Source organism: Chlamydotis macqueenii, chromosome 1 (assembly GCF_036417535.1).
Source record: "Chlamydotis macqueenii isolate bChlMac1 chromosome 1, bChlMac1.mat, whole genome shotgun sequence".
Classification (NCBI taxonomy): Eukaryota; Metazoa; Chordata; class Aves; order Otidiformes; family Otididae; genus Chlamydotis; species Chlamydotis macqueenii.
In genome coordinates, this window is record NC_141556.1 from 137,789,690 (window position 1) to 137,805,205 (window position 15,516).

General features: G+C 42.2%; 1 protein-coding gene across 5 annotated transcripts in view; it reads right to left on the reverse strand.

The window, feature by feature from the left end:
- Window positions 1-15,516, reverse strand: part of TBL1X (transducin beta like 1 X-linked) — a 195,104-nt gene that overhangs the window by 117,355 nt on the left and 62,233 nt on the right. For 2 of the 5 annotated variants that reach the window (XM_086768189.1, XM_086768198.1), the window contains exon 3: window positions 5,680-5,874. The exons of the other annotated variants lie outside the window; for them this stretch is intronic. The gene's annotated coding sequence lies outside the window, so the exon portion shown is untranslated. The remainder of the gene's footprint in view (window positions 1-5,679; window positions 5,875-15,516) is intronic. 5 annotated transcript variants of the gene reach the window in all.

Sequence of the window (15,516 nt, forward strand, 5' to 3'; positions counted from 1 at the left end):
AAATGTGGTTGGCAAGTTGTCCTGCTAATTCCTCACTGGCCACTGACATTTTCTCCAACTGAGAGACAAACGCAATCTAGGAACAGTGTCTGAAACAATGTAATTTAATTCCAGTACTAACAGACTGCAACAGCAGCACTGGTCAACACTTCAGAGCAGTTTGGGGCCACTTGTTTTGTTTATTTTGATACACATAAGCACAGGCACACAGAGCTTCCTGGGCCCAGCACCACTCCAAAACAGCACCACAACAAAAAAGCCCAAGAGAAAACAAAGACTACAAAAAGTCACAGACTGTAACGAAGTAGCAATCAGTCTCATCATTTGACAAAACAAAACCAAAACCAATAAATAAGTAACCTAATATCTCCTTCTGCCCTAAATCCTTCCCCATTCCTCACCAACTCCCGCTTCCCTTGAAAACCAGATGGCCCCACCAAGATGCCCTGAAGGTCAACAGATGCACCACGTCTTTGGATGAAGAAAAGGTATAGAGTATCTTTAATAATATTTCCAGGTGATAAAACTGGAAAACACACGGTGAAAAAAGCACAAAAGCATCTACAGTAAGGAAACAAACCGACTCCAGTTACTGTGTTAAAATATCCATGACACCAATGAAAATAAAAGCCAAGCAGTGAACTCTTATTAATGCTATGAATAATAAATAACAAGTGACAAGAAGATTGATTTAAAAAAAAAATACTGTCAGAAATTACATAAAGAAAGGATACTAGAAAATTCTGGGGACTGGTAATGGATATGGTTGCTTATTTGTCATGGCTCTCTAAAGTTATGAATTTCAAGATTTGCAAGTTTTTATAAAATGTACCCATGTCTTTTGGTTTCATAGGAAATTGGTGTCAGTAGGTGAGCAGATGAACGTGTGCATAGGTGAATAAACAGGTGAACAATTTAGCCTGGAGTGGGCTGGCTGACGCTGCACTCAGTTCCAGGAAAGTACGTCTGGAGAGAATGAAACAAATTACAGACTAAGCTATTCCAGATTTTCACTGGTGAATCTCAGGTCTGAACTCAGGTCTGTGAATCTTAATATGAAAACTGTTTCTAGTGACAACATTACTGTGCTCCACACTTTCTCTGTTCCACTACTTGCAGATCAGATTTCTCCAATTTACTGATATAAACAACTTTTTAACTGCCAACTCTATCAGAAAGTCATGTAGATACCTTTCCTCAGAACATCCATGATAAAATATTTTATTCTGCTCCCTGTCACAACTGAGAAGTTGTATATTCTTTACCTTTTGTGCATGGGTACAGTTGTGATTACCACTGATGGCAGTATGACTCCCTAAGTTGGATCCCAAGACAGAACTGCATTTTAAGGCTTAGTAACTGAGGTTCTGAGGACATCCTGTAACTTACTACTCGCATGAACAGACAGGTGTATCTATGAAGATGTTCTAACCTCATGGCACACAAAAAGTAGCACAAATTAACTTGGCACTCTTTCCTCAACAGGAAATAACCTGCTAGCCCACAGTAACTTGCTCCCATGTCCTCAGTTTAAAACTCTGTGCTCCAGAAAAACTACAATTCAGTTTATTTCCTCACAGGTCCAGGGCTCACAAAAGTAATAACAAACAACGAAAACCTCTCACAAGTGTGTGCATCAATAAAGTACCCTGAGTAACTACATTACAATAAAAGTGGCCTCTTGGAACTAAAACTTTTTGTACTTGTACACAAACAACATACTAAAGCCTAATCCTTTCTGAAAGTGCAACCGTACAAGTCAAAAAGCCTCCAGGTACCTGCTGTTAAGCACAATGCTCATGTGGATATGCTCCTGTGGCCAAAAGGTGTTAATAACCTTTAGCTTTGGACTGATACCAGCAGTGTAAAGTAGCTTCCACCAAAGCAAATGACTTCAGCTTGAACTCCGGTGGCTGCACTTTCTAAAGTAGGTCTGACCTTCAGATTTGAGGATCTGCCTCCATTAGAAAGCCTCTTCTGGCCTACCAGAGATGTCATGCATATGAGTGGGAAGCGTTTCTTCACCATCAAGGACCAACCATCTTCCCAAATGACACAAGGTTCAATGATAGAAGCACCCACAGTTTGGCAGATACAGTCTCCTGGAATTTTTTTTGGCTCTGAGGAGAGTCTTTTCTCCTTTTTCCTGTCAACACTGTCATATGACTTTTGGTCCTCTGAGTACGCTTCAGACTCCTTCATTTAAACACGCACTGCTGATTCCCAGAAGTGGTGCCAAATGCAGGTAAGAGGACAGTGAAATTTCCCTATGAGGGGCTTCAGCATTGTGCTCAGAGATTTTTCAACAAATCCTTGCAATTTGGTTTGCATTCAGCTGAGCATGCGAAGGCATCCTCACCTGCAGTACTGAAGATACAGTAACACTATATTCCTGAAGAGGGTTTAAACGTCCTGGAGAGAATTTTATCTTTCTCTTTCCCCCTCTCTATGGAAGCCAGAACACGCACAGCACACTACCAGTTCAAAGCCCAGCTAACACAGAAGCCAGAGGGGGTATGTATGAGACAGGGAGACTAAATACATCCTAAAGTAGTACTGTAAACGTATTTTCTATTTAAAGAAAACCTAGAATAAAGTGCTGGGAAATTAAAGCTATTAATCTGAATCGTTTTATTCATTTTCATAATCCCACTGTAAAGACTGGAATCTGTAGAGAGACTTCACTAGATTTCTGGTGTGAATGAGTAACATTATTATGTCAATGGAGCACCATTACAATCTGGGAAAAGCCTATTACTGACGAAATTGAAAAATAAAGCAGTGTGCATGTCAGCCCAGCAAAGCAAGTAGCTGATTTCTGGGTTTGATTGTGTGGAAAGGGAGAAGTTATATGAGAATAAAAGACTGTGAAAGCTGTTCCATTTTTAGAACACAGAGAATGCAAGACTGTAAACATTTTACAGTAGGTCAGGTCTGAGGTCTAACATCGGCAGCCTAGCATTCATATTGTGTAACAAAAATGCCAGCAGAGATGTCTCCAAAGCAGCTCCACATTATTAGTCCATTGAAATATTTATCTGGCATGACAGAACATCAATAACACATCATCTCATAATTTTTCTATTTTTAAAATATTTGGAATTACATTAGATGGGCCTAATGCTCAAACCACTTTGTTGTCTTTTTTTTTTTTTAAAAGATAAACAAAAACTCCTTGCCTCATCCGAATTATTTATTCTTCTCTTCAGGATTACAGTATAAAGAAGCTCAGAAGCATCCAATCCAGCCAGTTGTTTTCAAGATATAACAGAAGACAAGAAGCCTTGATCAATAATAATGTATCATTATAATGCATCAATTCCTGCTGCCTAGGAATTCTAACCATAAGTCTTACATGCAAGATGATACTAAAATCTAGAAAAATCCAGATGAAAAAAAAAGAGACAAGATAATCCTTGTCCCCAGAATTTATAATTTAAGAATAAAATCAGAGATACAGGATGGATGTATTCTGCCAGACGAAAAATGTAACAAAACAATGCATATGTCACCAGGCCACATGGTGAAGGAGATACTCAGACTAGCTTGAGTACTGCAGGACACGCTACGATCCACTTTTTAGTAAAGTATAACAGGCCCAGGTAAAGCATTGCCTTAAAGCAGCTGCACTGTTTGGCTAAAACCATGCTAACTTGGTCTTCTGTACGAAACCCCACACTGTGCAGTGCTGCTACAGCCAACAAACAAACATTGCTCAGCATTTTCAGTAAAATAATTTGTTCTTCTTTGTTTTAAAGTGGACACCCTCTTAGAGTCACCTGATCAGACTGTCACGCTCTGCTGGAATTCGTGTTGTCACAGACCCTGCGGGACCCATCCAAACCAACGCACATAATGAAAGCAGGCAGCTGGGTAACAAATCTGCTCCAAAAAGCACTGCAGTGGAGCTTTGCTCAGAGGGAAGAAGCAACTCTGCCAGCCTCCATGCTGGCACAGCACTATGAAACAGGTATTCTTTCCAAAGGGCTTTTCAAAACAAAACCTGCAGTTTTCTTTCCAGTTCCATTTTCAGACTCCTCTGCTCCAGTTGTTAAAAACAAATGACAGTGGCAGAAGAATAAATGTGAAGCAAACTGTATTATCTCCTACAAAGAGTATCCCTCCCATTCCTTTGATAAACACACAATTTGAATGTGTAGCTCCCTGGAAAAGTACTTTTTATCCCCAATGCAAAAACTGGACAGCTCTAGAAAATACAAAGGAAACACAGTAAGGGTTTGATTCGCAAGAATATGTCTTCTGCTTGATAGTGGTACAGCTGCAGTGATCCCTGTGAAGTGTTTTCCCTGGGCTTGCAGCAACACTTGAAGCAGCACAGCCAACCTCTGGAAGAGGCAATCAGCTACATGGGCACTCTCGTGTTTCCAATCAATGTACACCGTAGCATCCACAGAATCAGAGGTGTTCTAGCATAGGTTTTGCAGTGCTATGTTTAACTGAGAAAAAGGGAGCCAAACCCCCTCTCTTTTTTCAGCTCCTTATTACAAAATGAAGGGAAGACACCACCATTTGCCTTCAACTGATCTGGACTGCACAGGTTGCAATTATGCTCAAGAGCAACGTTGGTCCTGCAGAAAAGGCTTATTGCATTATTGTGCTAAAGACATGACAGGGAAGAAGAAAAGTCTGTTCAAGGGAAGAAATGAGCCCTTGGAAACCAACATACATCAGTGTTACAATATGGATATTGCTAGCAGTTACCTGAAAACAACACGTTTGAAACACTGCTTGGAAGCTGATAGGGAAGCCTACAGTTAAAGGCAACACGCTTGGTTCTGTCTGGGTTTTTGGTTTGGTTGAGTTTTTTTTCTACTCTCTTCTTTTTTTCCTCTCCCTTATTACTATAAACAGATTCCAGATGATTACGAGCCTGGCTGTTAAGAGCTCTGGTGGTTTCAGACCACAGAGCCCCCCTGCACGACCTATCAGGCAGAAGGTGTTACATGAGCCCAGGGCCACAGTGCTTCCAGAGGAGCTCACAGGCTAGCTCCTGCTGTTTGCTTGAGCAGTTGATGAAGGATTAAGCCCAGCAGATGAATACAACAGATAATTGTCACATCTTAAACTCCCACAGCTAAATCTACCTGAGTTTCTAAGACATTTACATTACAGGTCCAAATGTCAAAGGAGCTAATCACTCTTTTTAAAAGACTTCCCATGATATTCCAAATAAGAGTTTAGAATTCCTTATACAATTTCTGCCTTTCTTAACAGGCTACTGAAAGAATTAATTCATTACATCATTGAGACCCTTTGAAGAATGGAAGAAAACAAACTGCTGCAAAAAGCTAGTACAATTCACTAAAAATTGTTTTTATTATTCCACCTAACAATGAGATAATGCACTTGAACAGCAGAGAATTTTGCAGCGGGTTATGCAAAGGGAATTGTTTTGTGCAGATCACTTCTGCATTAATATTAAAAGCTTTTTGGCCTAAAGATACTTCAGTGTAACGGTTATATGCATTTCTATTTCACATCACATGATGCCTGCTTATAATGCAACGTTATGGCACTCAAAAGGTGAGAAAACTGAGAAAGTAATTTTTAGAAGCACTAAATACTTTAGAAAACAACACTTTGTTAATATAATCACTAAAAAGTCATTGATTGCAGCACCAGCAGCTTAGAAGACAGATTTCAAGCCTGAAATCTCACCTTGTATTTACATGTGTATGTATGTACATATACAGAGAGCCACATGGGCACACATCACTGTCTCGGGAGGGTTCCGGGTGAGGGTCCGAAAGGGCTCTTTCCCGCGTCTCCTCAGAAGGAGCCACCCGTGAAGCAGACCAGGCAAAGTCACAGTGCTGAACGCTAAATCTGCAAGGATTGAAGTCAGGCAGCTACCTGGAAAGAAAAAGGAGCCTTCACAGTGTATTTATAAATGCTAAATGGCCCGGGAAGCTGCCGAGAGCTTTCTCATGCTCACATCCTCATTTTCTCTTGCGTGGTCATCCCTGGGACAGCTCTGGAAAACAAGGCAGCCATTTTCTCATAAGCTGTTACACTCAGCAAACCAGATTGAAGTGCTCGATAAGCTGCTGTTCTCTTCCGTGCCTGCAGCGAACGAGAGGGGAAAAACAACCCATCACCCGCAAACAGGTACAACCACAGCCATTTCTGCACTTGCCTGGAATGAGTCAGGGTGCAGGGAGGGGGAGGCCTGGACGCAAACACATTGACAGGCATAGCGAGCACCAGGCCTACCCCAGATGCTGAGCCCATGGGGCAGCCCCCCACAAAACCTCACGGAGCTGGTTTTGGCTTCCGAAAATTAACTACCACTGTTAGAAAATACTTGGCTTTTGCAGAACCTGTGGGTCTAAGGTACTGCCTCACGCATGCTGTGAAAACGCCTACAAACCTTCGGGTCAGTATGGGACCAAACTGTCAAAACCCCTGAGCACCCCTACTCTTTACAACATACAAATCTGGATATTCAAAATCACTAATCGCTTGGGAATATACAGGGCAGTCCCCATGTGTAAAGCAAGAAGCTACGACACCTATACTTACGTTTGCTTCTGTTTTCTATTATAATCACTACCTATACTTACATTTACTTCTGTTTTCTATTATAATCCTCTTTCTTGTCATTTTTGCAAACCTCTCTATTTTGCAGTAATGTTTTGAAATCTGGCAGTGAGAAGCTCTGGGCACAGGGAGACACCTCTTCAGTCCCATGCGAAATGTGTTCAGACTTAGCTATGCTCAAAACTGCTGGGGGAAAAAAATTCCCACTTAGGTTTTGTCAGTAGAAGTAACTAAAGTAACTTCTACTACAAGTAGAAGTAACTAAAACTAACAAGGAAGACCCAGGCAACTACAGGCAGGTCAGCCTCACCTCTGTGCCTGGCAAGATCATGGAGCAGATTCTCCTGGAAACCATGCTAAGGCACATGGAGAGCAAGGAGGTGGTTGGTGACAGCCAACATGGCTTCACCAAGGGCAGATCGTGCCTGACCAATTTGGTGGCCTTCTATGACGGGGTGACGGCATCGGTGGACAAGGGACGAGCAACTGACATCATCTACCTGGACTTGTGCAAAGCTTTTGACACTGTCCTGCACAACATCCTTCTCTCTAAACTAGAGAGACATGGGTTTGATGGACGGACCACTCGGTGGATAAGGAGTTGGCTGGATGGCCGCACTCAGAGAGTGGTGGTCAACGGCTCAATGTCCATGTGGAGACCGGTCACGAGTGGCGTCCCTCAGGGGTCCGTGCTGGGCCTGGCCCTGTTCAACATCTTTGTCGGTGACATGGACAGTGGGATAGAGTGCACCCTCAGCAAGTTCGCCGACGACACCAAGTTGTGTGGTGCCGTCGACACGCTGGAAGGGAGGGATGCCATCCAGAGGGACCTTGACAGGCTGGAGAGGTGGGCCCGTGCCAACCTCATGAAGTTCAACCAGGCCAAGTGCAAGGTCCTGCACCTGGGTCATGGCAATCCCAGGCACAAATACAGGCTGGGCGGGGAATGGATTGAGAGCAGCCCTGAGGAGAAGGACTTGGGAGTGCTGGTGGATGAGAAGCTTAACATGAGCCGGCAATGCGCCCTTGCGGCCCAGAAGGCCAACCACATCCTGGGCTGCATCAAGAGAAGCGTGGCCAGCAGGTCGAGGGAGGTGATTCTCCCCCTCTACTCTGCCCTGGTGAGACCCCACCTGGAGTACTGTGTCCAGTTCTGGAGCCCCCAACACAAGAAGGACATGGACCAGTTGGAGAAGGTCCAGAGGAGGGCCACGAAGATGATAAAAGGGCTGGAGCACCTCTCTTATGAGGACAGGCTGAGAGAGTTGGGGCTGTTCAGCCTGCAGAAGAGGAGGCTCCGGGGAGACCTGATATAGGTCTTCCAGTACCTCAAGGGGGCCTACAAGAAAGATGGGGAAAGGCTGTTTAGTAGGGCCTGTTGCGATAGGACAAGAGGTAATGGTTTTAAAATAGAGGGGGGTAGATTTAGATTGGAAATTAGGAAAAAATTTTTTACGATGCGAGTTATAGAACACTGGAACAGGTTGCCCAGAAAGGTGGTGGAGGCCCCATCCCTGGAAACGTTCAAGGCCAGGCTGGATGAGGCTCTGAGCAACCTGATCTAGTCAGGGATGTCCCTGCTCCTTGCAGGGGGGTTGGACTAGATGACCTTTGAAGGTCCCTTCCAACCCTAACCATTCTATGATTCTATAAAAACCGGCTGCTGAAGTCCCTCACTACCCCAAGCACAATGCCCGCCCAGCCCCGGCTCTTTGTTTCACCACAGGGCAGCACCGGTGCTGCTCATTCGAGCCTGAGGGAAGCCCCATTGTTGAGGGACACATACCCCAGTTTGGCCACCTCTGATGGCTTCTGCTTGCCTGGCGTGAGCGTGCTGCACCGAGCTTCTTCCCCACCCAGAGGCCGCACAAACAGAAGGTGATTCCCCAAGGTCACTGAAGTCCCTGTGCCTTGGGCTCAGTTTGACCTGCAGAGGGTCGGGCAGACCCACCTGGCTTAGCTCCACTGGTGCAAGGGACATTTAATTCCTTACTTCCAACTCGGACATCTCTCTTCTGCAGCTGGTCCACAATAGATAGCAACAATCCTGCTACCTAAGGTACTCATTTATGCCAGCTTTAAGAGATTTTGTTACGTAAAATCCCAAAACTAGGACTGCTGACAATGCTAAGTGTTTTTAGCATTACACTTAATAAGCTTCCTTTTTCTAGAAGAACAGCCAAGGAGATGACAAATAAGTGAAAATGTTATTAAGACTGTGGAGACCTTAAATACAAGAAAGGTGCACCTGAACTGTCAAAACTAAGACATCTCCTCTCCCTTGCTTCCTCCAGCTAGAGGCACAATCCTCCTCCGACCTTGCCCTTCCCACCACCTCCCCGGGCTCTGGGGAGCTCCCACTACCACCCACTGATGCTCCCAGGAGCATCCCAGGAAAGGGCAGCAGCTGAACTCAGGGAACACTAACAAGGACACTTCTTGCCCTAGTGCCTGCTCCAGCTCTTGAGTGAAAGCATTAAGTTTGCTCCTGCAACCTTTGTATTTGCACTTTCACACATGCTTGCTAAGGCTGCTTTCAAATCAAGATGGTACCAGACCTGTCATTCCAAATGCTGCAAATTCTGTAACTGTGTCTCAAAGTTACTACATTGCTTTACACCGTGCTTTGCAATGGGGCTACTGTAAAGGATGGCACCACACAAAAGGTGACTCTCGCTAGCTTTGCAGAACACTGGTAAGACAGGAAAGGCTGAATCAACGCAAGTAGAGCACCTGTACTTCAAACATGTGATGCCCTCATCAGTCACTAAAATTACTGAAACATAGCCAAATCCTACATGATTCACTGGTGAAGAACACTTTTGTTCTGTGACCATGGATTTTTACTGGGTAAAGTAGTAAGTCTTGTTTTTCTGCCAAGCATACATGCACCACAGCATTTTTAAATATATTTTATTTTGGAAGGCAGGATAGTGTAAGTTTAAGAGTAGAAGGTCTCCTCACTCCACTAAAATTCAAAGTATGTAAAACCACAGCTCTATCAATCATGCCATCTGTGCTAGAAATGACATTCTCTTCTTTCTTTTTTTTTCTGCCACAGGGCTATTATATCATGTGCAGGTGGTAATGTCTAAAAATATATCACAGAAGATATATGTAAAACCAGACTACTCTTTTTCTTGATCAAAACAGTAAATAGAAATGAATGCATGCCGATCTAGCTTGTACCTCTTGGCACTGGAGGTTCTCACTAGACTTACAACCCTTGTGCTGAAACGCAGTTTTCAGAAGGGAAGTGCACAGTTCCTCACACCTGTGTCACACCATCAAACGAGATAAAATGGCTTGTTCTCTTCCAGGAAGGAAGGAGTTCAGCAGTGGAGTGAGGAGTCAGAGAAGCACCATATGGCCAGAAGGGAGGGAAGACAAAAGCGAGGGTTGAACCACCTCTCTCAGCGGCAGCAAGAGTTACGTTGGCTCAGCTGTGTTGTCTAATCAAGTATTCTAAATCAATTAAGACTGAAGCCAATTTGTACACATGAATCTTTGTATTTATAAATGAACCTAAGTACTCCACAGCAATATTCTATACGGTTTAATTCCTGTAGTACATGGACAGAAACCAAGGACTGGCTCAGCTCATTAGCCATGAAAACATGCAGTTCTACCAGGCAAGCTTTTGTCCAGCTATACAAAAAAAACGAGCAGTGAATGAATGAACCCCTTCCCGCCCTATAAAACAATGGTTCCCAATGCAGGAATGTCAGTTAATGTCAGATAACAGTCCAGATGCTCTCTCAGTTGTTTGGAACTGTCACCAGGTCTGAGCTGCAGCCTGCTGAGGTATTTCTATAACAACAACAACAACAACAACAACAGAGAATTTATTGACATCAGTCATCTGGGTGATATAACCCCAGTGTTTGTAAATAATTCCCTAGAATCCTGGATTTCCTACAAGTTTTAAAGAAAACAGAAAGCCACTTTTTCTCTGCCTGGAGAGCATTTCCCCAGGTTTTTATTTGGGCGGCGATGCTCAAGCAGAGGCAGGGTGCCTGTAGATACTGGCTGAGGTAATTCTTCACGCGTGCCTACCTTGCTTCTCTGCACAAATGGCTGAGCCGCTCATCATTCAATTGCCCAGGACGACGATTTATAGCCTGTTCTAGGCAGACTAGCTCTGGCAATGGTTTGCTTTTAAAAAGGTGCACAGGAAAGCAAAGTGTTTCAGCAGTGACTCAGCGTTGTGTATTAATAGCCAGTCTAAGCTTATTTAACATCCTGCTGTTGCCATGTGCTGGGGACGGGGGCTGGATCAGACTGTTGATCTGACTGGAAGCTCACCTCACAAATAAAACTGGGTTTTAGTAGTGTGCAGCGTCACAACGACAGAGCTGACAGAGCCCAGGGAGCGGGAGCGCAGGGTCAAGGAGAAGAGGGAGAGAGGATCCCCTGTATTTCAATCGGCTCAAGTCAGCTGCAAAGAGTCTGATTCCTTGGCCCATGGGAGGAAGCGGAGGCCGAGAGGCTGCTGAAGTGGTGAAGAAGTCGCCCCCACATAAGGATTTATACCCACCATGCAAAGTGAATGAACAGATAACAGTGTTTAGAAGAATCTTGTATACTCATCCTGCACACACATAAATACTTGTGTGCAGAAATGAAGAGAATCAGCTCTGAGTGTATACTTTTGGTCTAAGTGGAAAGCACAGGGAGGTGAGAAATAGAAAAAGTCACCATAATCTGATTAGCTGCATAATTAAGACTAAACAGGGAGATCAATAAGGGAAACTATAAGGAGGGTTTTTTCAGCACAGTATGCTGCAAATGGGAAATCTGGCAGAAATCTAATGGGATAAAGTAACAGATGGTAGGTAGACACCCAGAGGACATGGAATATGTTTGAAGATGATACTGGCTAACAGTATGATTAAGAGTATATGCAGTATCACAATGCACTGAGTTGAACTAGAACATAAGTAGTAAGGCCATAAAAACCTTAATATGCTAGGTTAGACCTACATCCTTTTATAGATACCTACAAGACAAATACGAAGAACACTTACAAAAAAGCTCTACATAATGTAAGTATCCAGGATATTTCAGGAAATGGCTCCTGACCTTGTTTTGAGAAACATGGCAAACAACTATCTACAAATAGGACACAGGATACAAGAAAGAAGACAAGTAATTAAATTAATCAGCAAAGATCTAACAATAAATAATGGACCGAATGTACAGAAAATAGCATTTGAGTTACGTTTCTGGAAACAACTTAGAGAGCAGAACAAGCTACCAGTGGAGCTGTGCAAACCACTGTCACCTGGGTGATCTGAAGCCTACCTGACAGAACATAATTCCACCAGGCCTGTAAGGACTCTAGGGAAAAAAATAGGTCAATCCTCATTGATTTTTTTCAAACACAAATATATCAGTAACTTCCAGCAAAATCTTCCATATAACCCAGTGTTCTTCCAGTTGGTGCACATGCAGGACTACAGCTTGCAATCTACAAGCTGAACACACAAGCAGGTCAACTCAAGGTGGCCTTTCGTGCTCAGGCAACACTTTCAGTTTTCTCCTGGGTACAACCAAGTTTGCTATATCAGTCTCATGAAACTATGGTGGTCTCATGCCTTCCAAATGTTTGCCAACAATTAAATAATACCTATACACAATACAGTCCAGCTGTAGAACTGCTTACATCTCCATAAAATAATGTTATACATATAAACTCCAGATATATACAGATAGATGGATACATACATACAATAGAGAGTGTTAGATGGAGCAGATGTAAACAAATGATACAAAGATATAAACCAATGCTGAATTATTATAAGCCAGTTATTTATGTAGATTTATTTTAAAATATGTCTGATTGCATTCATAGCACTGATGAAGAGAATAGGAACGCACTAAACATCGTTAAACACTTAAGTTAAAATTCCTCCTTGATCATCCCTTCACAACCACTTTGACTCCACTTTGCCACCCAGGATAAGAATAATTGCATGACCCGAAGGTCAGAAAATTCTTTCTCTGGTATGAGTGCAAACTAAATAATTTCCAAAAGCACAGCCCTCTTCCATGCACAACCCTGATTTTGTCTCTCCTATCTCTGACTGGCACTAATTTAAATTAGAGGACTGGTAGCTTTAGCACTTCAGCTGATCTCAATTACCAGTATATCCTGCAAAGCATTCCCTGAAGTAATCAGGAATCAAGCTGCTTATGGAAATAGTGTAAAAACGGCAGCAGAAATTAAATAGAAGCCAGTACACAGCAGAGACATAACCAGCCCCTCTGTAAGAAAAAGAGATTTAAATGGGCAGCTGCATTCTGCATCAGCAGAATTACAACCATTTCTGTGAATGGTTTTAAGGTGCATAGAGAGGTCACTGTCTTCCATAGATTGGCTTACTGCAAAGCCAACGGATAATAACCGCAGCAAGGAAGCAACTGGGTACTGGACTGCCTTAAAACAGCTGAGGAGAAACAGAGTAAGCCAGAACGAAGCTGGCTCTGGTGCAGCTTCAGAGCAGGCATCGTCCTCTAATTTACTCAAAGCTAGCTCATGAGAACTTTGCAGTGTTTTTACAGCCATAAAACCCAATAAACCAAGCCCCAAAACAGAGAATTTTTTTATCCTAGTCCAGGATAAAATGGTGAGAAGTAATGAGCCTGGACCCAATTAAATGTGATGCAAGGAACCAGCAAGAAGCACACACTTAGGAAGCCTAAGTTGTAACAGCCATCTTCATTGTTCTGCTTGTGTCCCACCTAAATGGCTTTTGCCGAGGTACGAAGTATTTTGGTTTTGGGATGCTTAAACCAGTACACATGACTTGTCATATAGGGCAAACCCACTCAACTGAGGAGCCAGCTAAAGTCATTCAGGGCCCACCTTCCGCGTACCGAAAGGGCAGATATAGATCGGCTTCCTGGCACCCTTCCATCCTACAATTTCCTAGCGCTATTACACTGATGATTCAAATCTAATTTTAACAAGCAAGCAAGCCTTCTGCTGTCAGCAACCATTGTTCCAAGACAGAAGGAAAATACTTAAAACACATTTTTGTGCCTTTCAACATCTGCATTTTTGTACTGCTTTTGTTCCTGGAGAGGGGCACAGAAAAGGAAAATAAGGGAAGCACTTCCCAAGGTAGGGAGCTAAGATATCAGTGCTGTCACTTATCATTTCCTAAACAAGCCTAATTTATCCGAACAATAAATGGGTAGGAGACGGGTATTATTAATTTAAGAACTAATGCTTTGAAAGCCTAAAAAATTTGCTACGGTAACAAAGCAAGTTTCAAAAACATATTCCTCTAAGATAACATAAAAATAATGGGGTTTGTTTCAAAAACACAAAAACTTTTTCCACATTCCTTGGTAAAATTGAGTCCTACACAGCCATTATATTTATTTTTTTAAATAACTAACTATATGCATCTCTTTACTGCTAAGTTTGTGTGTAAATGAAACCTCTCCACCAGTTTAGAAAGAATCTAATAATTTCCTTGATTGTATACTATCTCATACAAGGAAACTGCTCGCCATGTTTCTAAGTGTTGGCATAAGAGATCAGAAAAAGCAAAAGAATTTAAATATTCTATTGTAGAACAGGGATGTAAACATGGTTCCAATAAATAAGGATAAGACAACAACAAGCACAGAAAAGTCTCCTGACAAGGAAGAAACAGCCCAGTTCTGAGTTACAGCACAATCAAGTTAGCTTTGTGGCACATCCTGCTGTTTATATCATATGATTTTAATAACTTCAAAAAGAAGATTAAAGCCATCTGCAGGTCTCCTAAACAAAACAAATGCTATGCTGAGGTGCTGAAATTTGTAAGGTGCTTCTGTTATCTAGAATTCAGATCATAGAAGGTTATTTATACATTGGAATGAAAATTTTCAATAGCATTCAACACTCTAACAGGTACAGAAAATATTGCCTGTGTAACACACTGCCTTGTTTTTACAGCCTGTGTAAAACACACCGTTATATTGTTGACTGAATGGCAGTAATCAAAACATGGGCAATTCAGTGTCATAGCCCTCTTAGACAGACAATATGGAACCCAGGCAAGGTATTTAATTTGATATCTTTGTTCAAGGCAGTGGCATTTGCATTCCTTCACATTCAGCAAGGTATTAATCTAAAAAAGCTAGGATTCTTTCATTTCATTTCTTCTCTTCTCCCCAACTCCATTTCTTCTTCTATAGAATTACTGCCATAAGTAAAATGTTGCATTTAGATTGGCTGTGATAACTGCCAGCGAATTCCACTGCAGATAAAGGCCAAGAAAAAAATGATTAAAAAACAAAATAACATATTTTTCCAAATTCTCTGTAAATAACATCAGTGTCAAGCATTCAAGTAAACTTTGAACATCAGTCAGTCCTTACTGCGCTCCTATATGGGCTGTAGGTTTTATCTGCCATAACAGCAGCACTGGGCAGAAGGCATCACAGAGGTAACTTGTGGAACAGGACAAATTACTGAACTATTTCTTCAGTTTCTTGCATGGTAACTACTGTGTTGCAACTGTCCTCCACAAGCATATGACCATCATCTCAGCTAAATAATCTGTGCGTATGAAAACGCTAACCTTAACTGAAGACCTTCATAAGCATGAAGACAAAAAGAGACCAGTATATTATTTAACTGGGTTTCCTCAATAACACAGGTTTTGAAACTCAAGTATGCAATTCTTGCATTACATGTGATTTTGAAACATTGAAAGAAATCTGTATTTTAGAAATTCATCAGAACAGGATGTAAAAATTTCAGCTAAGGGAAATTCTTCATCTCAATTTCAACAATTTTCCCACTTTAGAATAGGTATGAATATTAGGGGAATAACAAAATCTATTTCCTGTTTGAATTCTTTTACCTTTAGACTTATTTCCAGTGCATCCTTTTATTTCCATGACTTCCAAACAGAAGAGCCTTCTCATATCATAAATCTTCACAGACTTATTACC